Raw genomic sequence first — 17,468 nt, forward strand, 5'->3', positions numbered from 1 at the left:
GTTCAAGGAGTTGACTACGATGAGATCTTCTCATCCGTAGCAATGCTTAAGTCTGTCAGAATCATGTTAGCATTAGCTGCATTTATGAAATCTGGCAGATGGATGTCAAAACGAGTTTCCTTACTAGTCTTCATAAGGAAAGGTTGTATGTGATACAATCAGAAAGGTTTTGTCGATCCTAAGGATGCTAAAAGCTATGCTAGCTCCAGCGATCCTTCCATGGACTGGAGTAAGCATCTCGGAGTTGGAATATACACTTTGATAAGATGATCAAAGATTTTGGGTTTATGCAAAGTTTATGAGAAACTTGTATTTCCAAAGAAGTGAGTGGGAGCACTATAGAATTTCTGATGAGTATATGTTGTTGACATATTGTTGATCAGAAATGATGTAGAATTTCTGGAAAGCATATAGGGATATTTGAAAAGTGTTTTTCAATAGAAAACCTGGATTAAGCTGCTTGAACGTTGAGCATCAAGATCTATGAGGATAGATCAAAAACGCTAAATGGTACTTTCAAATGAGCACATACCTTGACATGATCTTGAAGGTGTTCAAGAAGGATCAGTCAAAGAAGGAGTTCTTGCCTGAGTTGTAAGGTATGAAGTTAAGACTTAAAGCTCGACCACGGCATAAAAGAGAGAAAGGACGAAGGTCATCCGCTATGCTTTAGACGTAGGCTCTATAGTATGCTATGATGTGTACCGCACCTGATGTGTGCCTTGCTACATACCTGGCAAGAGGGTACAAAGGTGATCAAGGAGTGGATCACCAGATAGCGGTCAAAATTATCCTTGGAGGAATAAGGATATGTTTCTCGGTTATGGAGGTGATAAAGAGTTCGACATAAAGAGTTGCGTTGATGCAAGCTTTAACACCTATCCGAATGACTCTGAGTAGCAAACCGGATACGTATAGTGGAGCGACCATTTGGAATAGATCCAAGTGGAGCGTGGAAGTAGTATTTACAATATGACCTAGAGATTTGCGAAGTACATACGGATCTGAATGTTGCAGACCCGTTGACTAAAACCTCTCTCACAAGCAAAACATGATCAAACCCCAGAATTCATTGAGTCTTAATCACATGATGATGTGAACTAGTTTAGTGACACTAGTAAACTCTTTGGATGTTGGTCACATGGCGATGTGACCTGTGAATGTTAATCACATGGCGATGTGAACTAGATTATTGACTCTAGTGCAAGTGGGAGACTGTTGGAAATATGCCCTAGAGGCAATAATAAATTAGTTATTATTATTATATTTCCTTGTTCATGATAATCGTTTATTATCCATGCTATAATTGTATTGATAGGAAACTCAGATACATGTGTGGGTACATAGACAACACCATGTCCCTAGTAAGCCTCTAGTTGACTAGCTCATTGATCAATAGATGGTTACGGTTTCCTGACCATGGACATTGGATGTCGTTGATAACGGGATCACATCATTAGGAGAATGATGTTATGGACAAGACCCAATCCTAAGCCTAGCACAAAGATCATGTAGTTCGTATGCTAAAGCTTTTCTAGTGTCAAGTATCATTTCCTTAGACCATGAGATTGTGCAACTCCTGGATACCATAGGAATGCTTTGGGTGTACCAAACGTCACAACATAACTGGGTGGCTATAAAGGTACACTACGGGTATCTCCGAAAGTGTCTGTTGGGTTGGCACGAATCGAGACTGGGATTTGTCACTCCGTGTGACGGAGAGATATCTCTGGGCCCACTCGGTAGGACATCATAATAATGTGCACAATGTGACCAAGGGGTTGATCATGGTATAATGTGTTACGGAACGAGTAAAGAGACTTGACAGTAACGAGATTGAACAAGGTATCGGGATACCGACGATCGAATCTCGGGCAAGTACTATACCGCTAGACAAAGGGAATTGAATACGAGATTGATTGAATCCTCGACATCGTGGTTCATCCGATGAGATCATCGTGGAACATGTGGGAGCCAACATGGGTATCCAGATCCCGCTATTGGTTATTGGCCAGAGAGTTATCTCGGTCATGTCTACATGGTTCCCGAACCCGCAGGGTCTACACACTTAAGGTTCGGTGACGCTAGAGTTGTTATGGGAATTAGTGTGCAGTTACCGAATGTTGTTCGGAGTCCCGGATGAGATCCCGGACATCACGAGGAGTTCCGGAATGGTCCGGAGGTAAAAATTTATATATGGGAAGTCCTATTTTGGCCACCAGAAAATGTTCGGGATCTTTCGGTATTGTACCGGGAAGGTTCTAGAAGGTTCCGGAGTGGGGCCCACCTGCATGGGGGGACCAACATGAATGTGGGTAGTGGGGGCAAGGCCCCACACCCCTGGTCAAGGCGCACCAAGATCCCCCCTTAGAAGGAATAAGATCATATCCCGAAGGGATAAGATCAAGATCCCTAAAAAGGGGATCCCTAAAAAGGGGGGATAACAATCGGTGGGGAAGGAAATGATGTGATTTCTTTCCTCCCACCTTTGCCAACACCCTGATGGACTTGGAGGGCAAGAAACCAGCCCCCTCCACCCCTATATATAGTGGGGAGGCGCATGGGAGCTTCACCCTTGCCCCTGGCGCAGCCCTCTCCCTCCCCAACACCCCTTCCTTCGTAGTAGTGATTGGCGAATCCCTGCCGGAGAACTGCAAACTCCACCACCACGCCGTCGTGCTGCCAGAGCTCTCCCTCAACTTCTCCTCTTCCCTTGCTGGATCAAGAAGGAGGAGACGTCCCCGGGCTGTACGTGTGTTGAACGCGGAGGTGCCGTCCGTTCAGCACTAGGATCTCTGGTGATTTGGATCACGATGAGTACGACTCCTTCAACCCTGTTCTCTTGAACGCTTCCTCTTAGCGATTTACAAGGGTATGTAGATGCACTCCCCTCTCTCTCGTTGCTAGTTTCTCCATAGATAGATCTTGGTGACTCGTACGAAAATTTTGAATTTCTGCTACGTTCCCCAACAGGAGGGACATGAGCAAGGGAAGAGGAAGGGGAGTCGGGGAAGAGGAAGAAAAAGAGGTCATAAGAGGTGGGGGTCTGGCGGTAGAGCATGTGGGAACGAGCAGAGTAGATGGGGAACCACGAAGAATGGAGGAGGGTGTCTGGTGGCATGAGAGGGATGCCGAAGCAAGGGAAGAGTAGAGAGTGGCGGGTGATGGATAGGGCCGGGTTGTGGCAGCCATGGGAGGATGAGATGGGACGGCAAGGAGGAGAGGAATGAGTTGCGACGATATTCATGGATCCATCAATAGAAACTTCCGAAGACTTGGTGCATACTCCAAGACACGAAGGCGATCTTCGGCATGCTTATCCTTAGATGTAACCGACCCATGTGTAACCCTAGGTACCCCCGAGGTTTCTATATAAGTTGAGGGGTGTAGACCATAGAGGCCAACTCATTCATACAAGATCTCGTGGTAGATCAACCTGTACTCTGTACCCCATCCATTAATACACTCAAAACATGATGTAGGGTGTTATTTCCTAGAGAGAGCCCGAGCCTGGGTAAAATCATGTGCCCCTGTTACCATCGCGCCAAGGCTACCAGCTTGGGGCCCCTTACTAGAGACTGCTGGATTCGACTCCATCAACCCACTACAATGCTTAACTCACTCTGAAGAAAAACCTATCAAACTTGGCCAAATAAGATGGTAGATCGAAAAACATACAAAGCTATTCAATTATACAACAAATAAACCTCAAAAAATTCAATTGTATTCAATGAACAATCTAATCATAACATGACAATTCATCATATGCCAACAAACACACCCACTAATTTACATCAGATGGGTCCTGATCATGTGAGGCATATATATATATATATATATATATATATATATATAGAGAGAGAGAGAGAGAGAGAGATAGATAGATAGATAGATAGATATAGAGAGAGAGATCTAGCTACTACCATGGACCCTAAGGTCCTAAGGGAACTACTTACACATGGTCATGAAGGTAGTAAGGTTGATGAAAAAGTCTCCGGCAATGGATCCCCCCTCCAGCAGAGTACCGGAATATGCCTCCAGATTGGACCACCTCGAAATAGAAGCTTGCGGCGCCAGAAAAATTCAAAGAAATCTTTCGAAGGGATTCGCGAAATATAGAATTTATGGGCGGAAGAATGGACGTAAGGTGGTGTAGGTGGGGCCCAATGGCTATGGGGCGTAACCAAGGCCTTGGTCGTGGCACCAAGTTGCGTGGGGCCCCTGTGGCTCCTCTTGTATCCCTCCGATGCTTCCTGGAACCTTCGCGCCCCCAAAAATAATTAAATCTTCAGGGTTTTTTTATCTCTATAGATATTGATTTTATGTAAAATTAAAAACATGCACAAAACAACAAATAACATTGGACACTTAATTAATAGGTTAGTCCAGAAAAATATATAAAATGACATAAAATGTGCGCAAAAGTAATAATATAGTAGCATGAAATAATAAAAAAGTATAGATATGTCTGAGACGAATCAATAAGTATTTTATATTGTTAGAAAAAATAGTGGAAAGGAAAGTTTGTATGTGATTTGTGATACATGATTTCTTAATCTGCAAGGCGAGGAAAGATATGATGACGACGTTAGGAAAGTTTGGTCTGTTGAGGATTGGAGAGGGAGGGAGGTGGGGTTTTGTTGGGGAAAAATCGGGGGGGGGGGGGGGGGGGGGGGAGTCATTCAGTGTGGTAACTAAGCAAAATGAATCGATGTATGCACTGCCCTTTAATGTAGAGATACCCACTCCCTCTTCAAATGATGTCGTGCATCACTTGTCACCATTAGACGAGATGAGAGTGACATTTGTAATGGGTACCCCTTGTCTAGTGATTTCGAAGGTGTCCACACTCATAAAATGCGTTATGTCTCGCCTATTGCAAGATGAGCCACCGTCTCACCTCTTGTGTTGTAGCTTGCACCTAACGACCGAACCAATGCAGCTTTCCTGAAGCGGTTTTGGGAAGTTTCTATCGAACGGTTTTAGTAGTTCCAAGTGATTTTTTGTTTCTATGTGTTTCGTATATCAATTTCATCCTTTTCTTTTTCAAATACATGTCGGCATTTTTTAATGCATGAACAACTTTTTTATACAAGTTAAACATTTTTCAATACATGATGAACATTTTTTAATAGAAGTTAAACATTTTTAAATACACATCGAAGATTTTTGAATACATGTGAAACATTTTCCAGACACACCTTGAACCTTTTCCAATACACATTGAACATTTTTTTTCCGAATACATGCTATTTTTTATAGATGCCATGAACATTTTTTGAAACGTGCTAAACATCTATAAAGTGTTCGAACATTTCTTCAAAATGTCACTATTTTTCTGAATGCTACGAAACATTTATTTGAAATATTATGTGAACATTTTTTTATATATATTTTAAATGGCACAAACATATTTTTAAATTGTACTCGCTGCATAAACATTTTTATAATGCATGATTTAAAAAAATTAAGTAAACTATATTTGGAAAAAATATATAATATTTATAAATATAAATTAAGTAGAGATAAATGAAAAAGACAACCAAACAACAAACATCAGAAAACCCAAATGAAGAACAAAATAACTAATTAGAGTGTACCCTTATAAATGTCACTCCCCACCTCCTTGTGATAAGTGGTACGCTGATTGTGCGACACTTATTGCAACCTAGGAGTTTTGTGATTTTTTTTGATTCATTTTTTCAACCGGAAAACCAAAAACAAAAAAGAAAGTAGAAACCCGAAAAAACAGAAAGCAAAAAATAAACCAACAACTGGAAGCACAACTGTGCCTTTTCAGTTATTTTGATAGCACAACTATGTTTTTTTTTCACTTTTCAGGAAGCATAACTCTGCTTTATGCAAAAGCACAACAGTGTTCTTTCACACAGTGTGCTTCACACGAGGAAAAGAAAGGATTCTTTTTAGAAAGCTTAGAAAAAGCCAAGCAAAATGCAAAACCCAGAAAAACCCAAAAATACGTGCAGAAAAAAAAACCATGCCCCCATACGATACAAGGTATGTGTTCATTACCAGTTGAGCTGCCGAATATTACTCATTAATTGGCCATGCAAATATTTAAAAATTAAATGCAACGGCAAATAAAAAAATATCAAAAATTTCGACCATTGAACATTTTGTGATATACACTGAACAAATTTTAAATATAGATTGAACATTTTGTGATATATGCTGAGCATTTTTATAATGCATGTTGAACTTTTTCATAAATATACGGTGAACATTTTCTTAAAAGACGACGAACACGCGGTGAAATATTTATATAACACGCAAAAAGAGAAGGACAAACATAAAAGAAAAAATGAAAAAAAGAAAGGAAACAAGAAACAAAGAAAAAAACAGAACAAAAAACCACTGAAAAACGCACAAAACATTGAAAAAACTGAAAGGAAAAATCCACAAAGGAAAAACGCAGGAAACGAAGGAAGCAGCAGCGACACGAAGAGCAGGCAAATCCTGTACGTGGGCCGGGCCAAGCGGAGGTCGGCTGAGGCTAAGGAGCGTCAAATGGATCTGCCCTCGTAAAAGGGGAGCAACTAATTAACGAGCGCTCCTCGGAAGCCTCGCAACGATCAATGCCATTTGGCGTGCTCTCTGTCATTCGCCACGTGTTGCACTCTGAGTCACGATTTTCTTCCACGAGAGCCACGGTTTTGCTTTTGTTAGAAGCACGGCCGTGCCTCAAAAACGAAAAAAATGCTTTTTCTATTTTTTCCTTTCGCGAGAGTCACGGTTTTGCTTCCACGAGAGGCACGGTTGTGCTTTCGCGAAAGTCACTGCCGTGCCTATCGGAAACGAAAAAAGAACGCGTTTTCTGTTTTTTTTTTCGCGAGAGTCACGGTTTTGCTTCCGCAAGAGGCACAGTTGTGCTTTCGCGAGAGTCACGGCTGTGCCTCCTCGGAAACAAAAAAAAAACCGTTTTCTATTTTTTTTCTTTCGCAAGAGTCACGGTTTTGCTTTCGCGAGAGGCACGGTTGTGATTTCGTCAGAGGCACGGGCGTGGTTCTTTCGGAAAGGGGAAAACTATGCTCCCGGTTCAGTTTTTTCGTCCGTTTTTTTCGTGAAAAAAGAGTTCGTCAAAACCTATTAACATGGGATGTAGTTTTGAAGATCTCGATGCGAGGAATTCAACGGCGAAAGCGGTTCGAGATTTGGACGCACGGTTTAAGAGATAAAACGTTTTGAATAAACAGATCTACGAAAAAAAGGAAAACTCCCAGGTTGCGACAAGTGGCGCGCTGGATGCACGCCACTTGTCGCAATCTGGGTAGTTGGAGTGATCTTCACAACGAGTACTCCTTAACTAGTGATTTCGTCGTAAAAGGCTACAGGCTTCCGTTTTTTTCATTTCATTAGGCCTAGTCGATCTGTGTGGTTGTTTTCTTTTCGCTTCATGGGCCGGCAGCCCAGGCGAGCGTCTCCGCGACATTGCACGCTCTCCGGAGCTCTCACACTGCGGCGGGCTCCTATATGGCGCATAGGGCCCCGCCGAGCGGAAAATCCTATACGACGCACTTTGTGTCAAACTGTCGGGGGTTCGCACAGGGTTCAGAGCGAGCAACGCGATCTGGGCCGGCCCGTTAGCGCTTACGAGAACATTTTTTGAAATTCATGAATGTTTTCTCAAACACGAAAATTGTTCTCATTTTGCCTCATCGATTTAAGAAATTGTTCACCAACTTCAAAATTTGTTCATGGACTTCAAAATTTGTTCACCATTGATTTCAAAAAATGTTCACCAAATTCAGAATTTGTTCATGAAATCCAAAATTTGTTCACATATTTTTAAAAAATAATATTCTTCATCAATACAAATTTTGTTCACCAAGTTTGAAAAATGTTCATCGTATTCAAATTTTGTTCATTAAATATAAAAAAAATTCATTGTTATTTAAAAAAGTGCTCATATAAATTTCTTTGTCAAAATAAGGAAATTTTTATTAAAATTCAAAAAAATGATCATTATTTTCAAATCACGAACATATTTTTCATAAATTCTCTTTAGTTGAAATTTTAAACTTTTATAATTACGAATTATTTTGAAGAAAAACGAAAAGCAAAAATAATAAAAAACAAATTAGAAAACTGGGGCGTTCAGCCCCGCTCATGGGCCGGCCCACTAGGGGGTGTACGGGAGCAGAGGGGTGCGCGCAGGCATGTTCGCCAGCGCGTCACGCGCCATATAGGAACACTCTTGCGTGCTATGGCACCCCGAGGTCTCCCATTCCCCACCCCTTCAAATAATAATAGTAAAAAAAACTTGGCCGACGCGCCGCCAACGCCCTCCAGATCCGCGGCGAGGTACTATCCCGCAGCACGCGCACCGCCCTTCCTTCTCGTTTGATGCCTGATCTGTTATGCATGGTTTATGTGTGTTGAAGTGTGCAGAATCTTGCCCTAGACTAGAGTACTGATGAAATTGTTAGTCGGGCCTTCTCTGACACGTTTACGGTCAACTTAAGCTGAATATAAATCCCTAGATAAATTACTACTGTCGCATCGTTCTTGATTGATCCAGTTTCCAATCTAGAGTATTAAACTCTCTGTGACGGTTCTCTAATAAAGAGCTAATGTCTCGTCCCCTCTCGTCAAGTTTTGCTGATGTTTTTCTGACTGTTGACTCACAAGTTCCTTACAAAGAGATGCCCTGGTAATTATAAGAGAAAGAAACTGGTGACAAAAAAAAGCAAGAACAACAAACTACCCTGGTAATTAACCAGTGGATATTGTTTATACTTCTTGAACTGTAACATCAAATTTAGCTTTTGGTTTCTAGATCTCCATAATGTCTATGCACCAGAGTTTCTAGCACCTGACTTGCATTTGAGAAACTTGTGCGGTCCTTCATTTCGCATTTACCATTGTTACATTTCAGGATTTTCGGAGTAAATACAACGTTTTCTATTTCCAGCATATGCTTATGTTTCAGTGACCCATGATTCATTTTAGATAGGACTCATTTTATCTCAGGGTTCTCTGGATCATGTTAGACCATTGCATGCTTTGTAGTAACCTTGTTTGGAATGTAATTCGAGATTAAACTTCCTTGTTTCAGAAAAACGAAAGGATGAAATTAAAATTTGAGGCACCATGGAAAAACGAGTTGCTTGCCCTGGACAAATACAGCGTTAATGGTAAAGATGAATCAATTATAGTAAGAAATGAGTATCCAAGCTACCCTGTCCCTTGTTTTGATGCTGAGGATTTTGATTTGAAACATGCCAAAGAGGTATGATAAATTGATAACTATCCATCTGTGTGATATTCCTCTCCCCTTGTTTTTTCTTTCCAAGTGCTGACTCTTGACATTCTCCCTTTCAGCTTATGCGAGAAAGGGCTGTTCAGATTGCCAAGTCCATAGAAAATGACATAATCATCCCAGACCCTGCTCCAGAGGTTTGTGTTACCTTCATATACATAATTTGATTGATGGGTCATCCCGTTATGTTAGTTATTAATCCGTTAACTCTGTAATATTATAGGGTAATTAAGTCTAGTAGTCTACTGAAACAATATGTTTATTGTTGTCATATATGAACCTTGGATAGGAACACGTGGATTCACATGCCTGAACCATGCTAGCTTTAGATCCCCTTACTTTCTCTTCCCTCATTGGTGCCTTGTGTTTGGTTGTTTCTTTAGCCTACACCAACTTGCTTGGGTTACAAGTTTTTGTTCTCTTCATTGTTGTTGCCATACATGCACCTTCATAGACCACAAGACAGTTTATTTTGTTGTGCTTTTAGTTGGATGACTGATGTCTTTCACCTTTTTCAATTGTGACGGATCCATCTAGTGGGTGTCTGATACCTTCTTGGAGAAATATGACGAATCGGAGCCCATCCTTGTAAAGGATAGTGTCCGGTGCTTCCTCCGATTATTCGTGAACTGTGCAGGCAAGGGCATGTCATGGGATCTTACCATCACTGCACAAACCTTAACTTTCATTGTCAGTTTCAATGCCCTGCAATGTGCAAAAGTTGTATTGAAGGGCATGGCACCTGAGCTTTATGGGATGCACGCCAATCCCAACTGCATAAACCAATATGGATACTTCGCGCTCCATGAAGCTGCTGAAAGGTTCTCTGTTGACATGATTGAGCTGCTTTTAAGCCATGGTGCATCAGCCAATGTGCGCACAGTTGGCAATAATATCATTGAGAATCTACTCCCGCTCCACGTCGCAGTTGAGAATACTTGCCTGCATAAGTATCTGGAGGACAACCTGGAGGACAATCTTTCTCGCAGCCAAAAGCCACTGGATTATATCTACAAGCTTATCCATCTGCTGTGTCTACCTGAAATGGTCTGTTTCACTTACCTCCCTATGTGAGTTACTACTTTTGCAGCATCACATAAAGAGTAACTGTGGTCATACCATTGACCCCTGATAGCTGTTATAATGAAATTATTGATACTAAGTATCGGCATCCTTTCATCTCAACTTGTCACAGAAAGTAAAGTTTTCGCTTGTTAATCCTTTTTGTCTTACTTCATGTGTTAGTGCATGCTCTTATAGGAAAGGATAAGAAGTCACAATGAAATATAGACAAATTGTTGCTAGTAATTAATTTTATTTTATTTGTCTTGGATATTGTCCCTAATCCATATTTACTTTGATAGGAGGAAACACAGCGAAACACAGCAATACATAGAAAGATTATTCCACATTACTTGCTTGCATATGAATGCTAAATGCACTTAGATTTTTGTTCCTTGTTTTACAGAAGATCTTCTTGGATACAACTAGACTGCTTGCAGAAAAAACAAATAATTTACTTCAAGAGCTCTGGAACTACATTGAGGATGGAAAACTTATCCAGTCTACAGTTCTACTACTGGCTGCTCAAGGGCAGATCCGTCGGGGCAGTTCTCCGAAGATAAATGACAGTAGTAAAAAAATGGGTTTGACATTATCAATAACTGTATAGTGAGGCTTTCATATGCCTTGAGATTGGAGAAAGGTTCACATGGAATGACACATGAGCTTCTGGAGGAAAGGAAGACACTTTTTGATTATGCATGGCTGCTTGTTGATGTAATTTCCCATGTCGGTGAAGATCTTTCTGCATACATTCAAGCGCATTCTGAGGTAAGCGTTTTTGGTATATTGTGGCTGTGTTGCCTCAGATGCTTTTTACTTAATATTTGTATTTTTACTATTGTTAGTGCTGTTTTTTTTAAAAAGGACCCCGATAAATCCCGAATGTTCGGATTTTAAGCATGTCATCCCGAACGTTTTTTCATTGCAACTTTAGTTGACGCGAGGTGACAACTTTAGTTGTTAAAACATGGCAACTTTGTCCCAGTTCAGTTTTTTTTTTGTCAGAAAATTGCCATGTTTGCCAACCTCGTGTGAACTGAAGTTGCCATGAAAAACATTCAGATTGCCATGCTTAAAATCCGAACGTCTAGAATTTATCATTCCCGTAAAAAATACATGCCCTAACCTTAGCAAGAAGAATGTTAATAATTCTAATTCTCACTGATAATAATAATTAATAATATTTTATACTTGCTCCGTCTGGATTTACTGGGCCTAGGGGCCAAAATGCTAGGACCAATTTTTTGGCACTCCGCATCCGATTAAAGTGCATGGATGTTTTGCCTCCCATCATTAACGGCAGCGGTTAATGCAAGAGTTGCTCCTGAACATACATGCTGCGCATGCATTGGCTGCATGCTCCTGATATTTATGTGCTACGGATTCCTCTTCTTCTAATTATCCAGCCAGCATATCATAGGATGATAGGAACAGACGGGCCTAAGCTGCTCGCTGGCCTAAAAAACGTGGACAGTGGTAGTATTTGACAATTTCGTAATAAGTGTCCATTCTGTTTAACAAATCTATACAGAAACTGAGCAAAATCTAACACTTTCTCGAGATAATCGGTTGTTTCACAACATGCCGACTCTGGTTGCATCGAGTGGCTATAGCATAGCCAACATATCTTCGTTCTGTTTAGTGGAGTTTCAACTTCACATTAAAAACATCACAAGATTATGCTTCCCCAAAAGTGTTGGATTCTCATTAAAAAAGAGAGCTTAAGAGCCCCGTTATGTTGATAAGCTAGAGGCCTCCTTACCTAGTGCTTGGGCACGGGCTTAGCCCATAGCCAGGGTGGTCATACCTTCCTAGGTTTGCTCCAATGATAGTCCTCATCCTTTAGATAGATTAGATATAATCTTGTCCAGTTAATCTGAGATAGGGTTGGATTAGTTATGCGAGTAGATACTATCTGTTAGGGCCTAGTTGGGAAGAAACATTCCGTGGGAAACTTAACCTTCACAAAGAACGCCCTCATCCTTAAGATAGATTAGATATAATCTTGTCTGGTTAATCTAAGATAGGGTTGGATTAGTTATGTGAGTAGATAGTATCTATTAGGTGCTACTCCCTCCAATTTTGTTTTCTCCTTTTGCTGCAATGTTTTGAGAGTTATCTTGCTTAAACCAATGAACTTTTCTTGCAGCAATTATCTGTCCCAAATTATCACTGAACTACTACTCCCTCCGATCCATATTACTGGTCGCTCACTTAGGATTGGAGGGAGTACATTTTTTAACCCTTATCCAGATTTGTACTTATTGTACTTATTGTGCTCAAGAAGAGTATTCTTTTTTCTTGCTTGATGCTATATATCAATTTAACATGTTCTCTAATATTTTTTCTCACTAAATTCTGTTCTTGTTAATTGAAAGAATCTCAAAACCCAGATGTTGCTTAGATTCAGAAAGTTTCCATCCACTTCACATTGGTTTGTTGCTCAAATAGCTGATTTTGCTCTAATATTTAGCCTGTCATATAATGTAATGAGACACAAACTCCTCTTATCTCTTAACACTTGGGAAAAGGTAATGACAGAGATAATGGAACAAGAGCAAATAATTGATGGGAGTAAAGCCGTTGTAATAGTTATTCTAATGAAATGTTCTATGTCAAAAGTATTAGTAAAAACCAGTCCATTATTAGTTATCCATATACTGATCCACATCCGATCCCCTGCCTGGCTACTTCTTTCCTTTTATCTTCATCATCGAACAGACAAACAAACTGTAATAACACCTTTTATGCTTCATCTTCTAAGACATTGTTTGATATTGTTACATTGCGAATGAGATTGCTATACGAGTTCATGATAGATACAATTATTGATGTTTTCTGCATTGAAGTCACACACTACAACTAGAAGGAGAATGGTAGTTCCTTCTCTGGTACGATTTGCATTTTTGTCATGGAAATGTGAATCTTACAATGAATACTTAATGCATGCATAAATAGTGAAAACATTGTTGATAGAAAAACTTGATCTCCATATTAATATTATCTGACACGAGTACAGAGTGAAATGCCAATTTTGTTTGTTCTTGGCTTCACTTGTGTCTATTTTCTGGTTTTGTCATTGCCTTGTTTGTTTCTAGCAGTAAAATTGCCCATATGAACATCAAGTGTTTGGTTAATGCTATTGCATGATGCATGAATAGAGAACATGCGCTTTTGTCATTTCTCTTTGTTTATTTCTGGACGCATGACAGATAACTTTGCCAAAATGAGCGCTTCCATGTTTTTATGCTGTCAACTGTTTGGCAGGACTCCCAGCTCCAAAAATTCTAGGAGCTGGAGCTGGGGGTATATTAAGGGTGTTTACATGAGCCTTCTTTGTTCATGTTAGACTGAAATCTTATGCTTAAGGTACTTTATTTAGCCTACAAACTTCAGATCCTACAAGAAACAGGGAGTTGGAGCTCATTACCTTAACTTTTTTGTGGCCCTAGAGGACAGTTCAATTTAGTTCAACAAACAATAGGTGTATGCAATTCATGACTAACCTCTTTAAGTTTGTCTGAACTTCATTTGGATCATATAGCCTGAAGAAATTGACACCTTTCTCTTTGAGAAACCAAAATAAACAATTAAAGTGATTTCAAACAATTGAAGTTTTCTCCTCCAAATAATTCTTTCCATCATCTCGCTGCTTACGATTGGTTATATACTTGCTACATCGTATATTAGTAGTTCTATGTTAGTGCTATATTTCCTTACGCAACAGCTTGTATGTCATGTAGGTGCCCCATGTGGAGGTCTTTCAACATGTTTCATCTATCCTTAAGGAGTATGGATTTTGCCCTCCTGGAGATTTCATGGACACTCTAAACCTGTACTACTCTTGTATTGCTTCACACAATAATTTTCTATGTGAATAAACGGTTATTTTGCTGATTATTTTATTTTCTGCCATTTCTTGAAGCCAGCCTTATGACTGCAGAAAGTCAAACGGAGAGTCATGTAAAGGTGTGTCGGGCTTGAGTTATTCTTTTTACATTTAACAAACTGAGTCCTATTCTCTCCCCTTCTTTCTAAATCGGATAATTGGGCTTGTAGATGCAAACATGGCAGTTACGGAAATGGCCAATCTGGATGCTGCAGAGGAAAAGGTAAAGATACTCATATCTGGGATTGGTCTAGTTTTGGATAGACTGATTATGTTCGGGAATGTGTAACGATACTGTGGCAGCAAAAAGAAAAAAAAACTATAAAATATCTGCCATTTCCTTGTTCTATTTTTTGTTTTGTTTCACATCAACTCTTCTAAAAAATATGTAAAGAAGTGATTTTTTTCCAAATTGACAAATCTCATGAACGCTTTCAGATACATAATAGAATCTTTGTTTTAAGGTATGTTTTCTTGACTTTTGACTCCGCGCATCTTGCCCTAATCTCTAGTCCAGGTAACAACTGTGGAAATGACACCCACCCTTATGGCACGGCAGCACACTACACAAACACAAGTAATCCATTATGCCTTAATACTGAGTATGGTACAGCAGCACCAAGCAGCTTTGCCTACACCTTATGGCAGAACCAATGGGTCAGCTTTGTAGTAGCGTATTCAGCCATATTTAGAGAGTAGAGGTATTCATGTTCTAAATGGACTTTCGCTACTGAACCTGGACAGGTTCAAGCTGAGCTACAAAGTATCTAAATCCTAGCCAGTGTGTGTTCACACACACGTATACAAACTAAATTTTGCTACTAGAACAGCCAAGCAAAAAAAGTGACCAAGACTTGCCTTTACAGATGGGAACTCTCTTTATTTACGGCATTGTTCATATCTGCCGCACTCGACAGCCACCATGGTTGGTTTGCCTTCCTCCTTTGAAGCAGAAAGAAATAGCTAGTTTAGCACTGCTTTGAGTTGCCTCCAAATACATATCACCTATTGCAATGCCACGACATTACAACCATGGTTCATCTCTGCCATCCTAATGTGTTTCCCATCAGGTTCTTTACCAAGGAAAGGGGGTAATAAATGCAATAATAAGTAGGCATAATTAGCCTTATAACATATCTGAACTGTGTAGATTCCAAGTAACATCAACATTGTGACTTCACCAAGGGGGCTTGCGTATTATTGTTGTTTCCAACACCTTAGTGTTCTTGGATGATCTGTTGCATCTGAAATTTATTTTGTGCCTGTGAGGAAGATTCTGATAGAAGATGCAGTGTAATATAATCGTTAGAGGCAATAACAAATGCATGTTTCTGTTGCAATGTTTGTGCCACACATTGTGCTGGTTCAACATCTTTTTCTGTTGCTTAAGCATGCTACTTGAGTACTATACTGCAGCAACATCATTCATATCTAATGAAACACCAATGTGGTTTATTGATCAACATAATACATCTCAAGCGAGAGGTGCTGGCTGGAAGTATGATTTTTCTGTTTTTTTTATGCTGTACCTCTACTGAAATATGTGACGGGCTGTGAGAAAGGAAGTAGGCGGAGGATGGGATCCCACGTATACGAAGAGAAGTTATTTCCCATATTGGAGATCAGTGTTAGAAGCCCGGTTTCCTGTGAGGGTATATCCAGCCTATGCAAGCTCAGATCCTAGGTCTGGTCTTAAACCTGGACAACTACGTGTTTCTCTGAGTAAGAACTTAATAATGGCCAATGGATCTACTCCAACTCAAAATTATAGACCTGCTCCAGTGCCAAGAATCTCGCCACTTACAAGCAATAATCAACCCAGAAGGTGCTTTATCACTGCTGCTACTGGTGCGTTCAGGCTCTTGAAGGTGCTAAAGTAGAGTAGAAAGGTATGCCGGGAGTTTCGTCTCCCTGAATCCTTGTCCCAAGTTTTCTGAATATGCCCCACATAAACACATGGGAAGAAAGAATTTGCGTGATGCACCTTTAACTAGTAAGATTATTCGTTGATCGTTCATTAAGGATTGGTGATTTGCTAGATAGGGTTAGGTATTCTATTATTGTGTATTTTTCCTTGCTGTTGTAAGTTTGTAGTCCAGGTTCTTCTACTTCAAGGGCTACGCCAAGTTTGGGTATGTTTGCTTGCTTAGCAACGTGCAGCCCTGCTGTTATTTATTTCCTCCAACTGGTCCATGTGCAGATAATTCAGATGATAGTGACATATAAATACTTGTGGATGTGAAGCAATAGAGAGTTCCACATGATTTCTAGTATGTTTTATTTTCTGAAGGCATTCTCAGCCCTGGGAATATACAACACATTTTATCCTATGGATAGGGATGGTATTAGTCAACCAAACACCCAACACTTGTTAATGCAGTAGGTAATTAGCTAACTAAACCATGTTAAAGATGCACTCATAATGAGCGTTTTCTATTGATGCTCACAGACATGAGAGTTTTTTTTTTACGATAATTATTTTGACACACACTACTCAACTCCATGTCAAAATATGGACTCTTGAGACGAAGAGTAATAGTGAACATGCTAGATAGATGTGTAAGCAGCACTGTATTATTGCAGCCCAAAAGACAGGTTCAAAATACTACATGAACAGCGACCTGTCGTTCAGAAAGGAACGATACCAAGGGGCTTGTATATCTATGGAACAAACAACTTGTTTTTCCTTGCTTATATGGCAGATGGCTCTGGATGTTGTTTACTCTTCTCTGAGGTCAGTTTCATCTTCTTTGTGATCTTTTGGAGGAAATAGCTCCTTTGCAATGTGGCTGCATGACATGAAGACATCAGTTCATCAGTGTTAGCTCCTTTGCAAGCTGCATGACATGAAAACATCAATTTATCAGTGTTCTGTGCGTTCAATCGTTCCATTGATTATTATAATCTCATTTTACTCACCCTCTTTTGATTTCTTGCCTTTAGGTAGATCATGGACCACTGGCAGTATTTTAATCGGTGGGGTGTAAGTTCACTCAAGAATTCAAGTGGATGGGTCGATGTCAGTGTTTGGTTTTTTTCTGTTGCGAGTAACACATCTTGATGCTCAGTGTGATCAATAGAGGGCAGAGTAGTAAGCGGATCGGATTGAAGTTGTTCGCTTGCTTGCAGCGAAGAGGACGAAAACTGCTCGATGTATTGTGACGTCGATGCATCTGCGAGAGGCAACGGAGCTATCGGTGGCCCGTCCTGTAGATGTAGATGTTCTGTTGCTTG

The 17,468-nt window shown here is 40.2% G+C and overlaps 1 pseudogene; it reads left to right on the forward strand.

The window, feature by feature from the left end:
• The first annotated feature begins 8,241 nt into the window (after positions 1–8,241).
• On the forward strand, positions 8,242–17,360 carry LOC123129620 (uncharacterized; annotated as a pseudogene).
• Positions 17,361–17,468: the final 108 nt, after the last annotated feature.

The sequence above is a fragment of the Triticum aestivum genome, chromosome 1B, assembly GCF_018294505.1.
Source record: "Triticum aestivum cultivar Chinese Spring chromosome 1B, IWGSC CS RefSeq v2.1, whole genome shotgun sequence".
NCBI classification, from domain to species: domain Eukaryota; kingdom Viridiplantae; phylum Streptophyta; class Magnoliopsida; order Poales; family Poaceae; genus Triticum; species Triticum aestivum.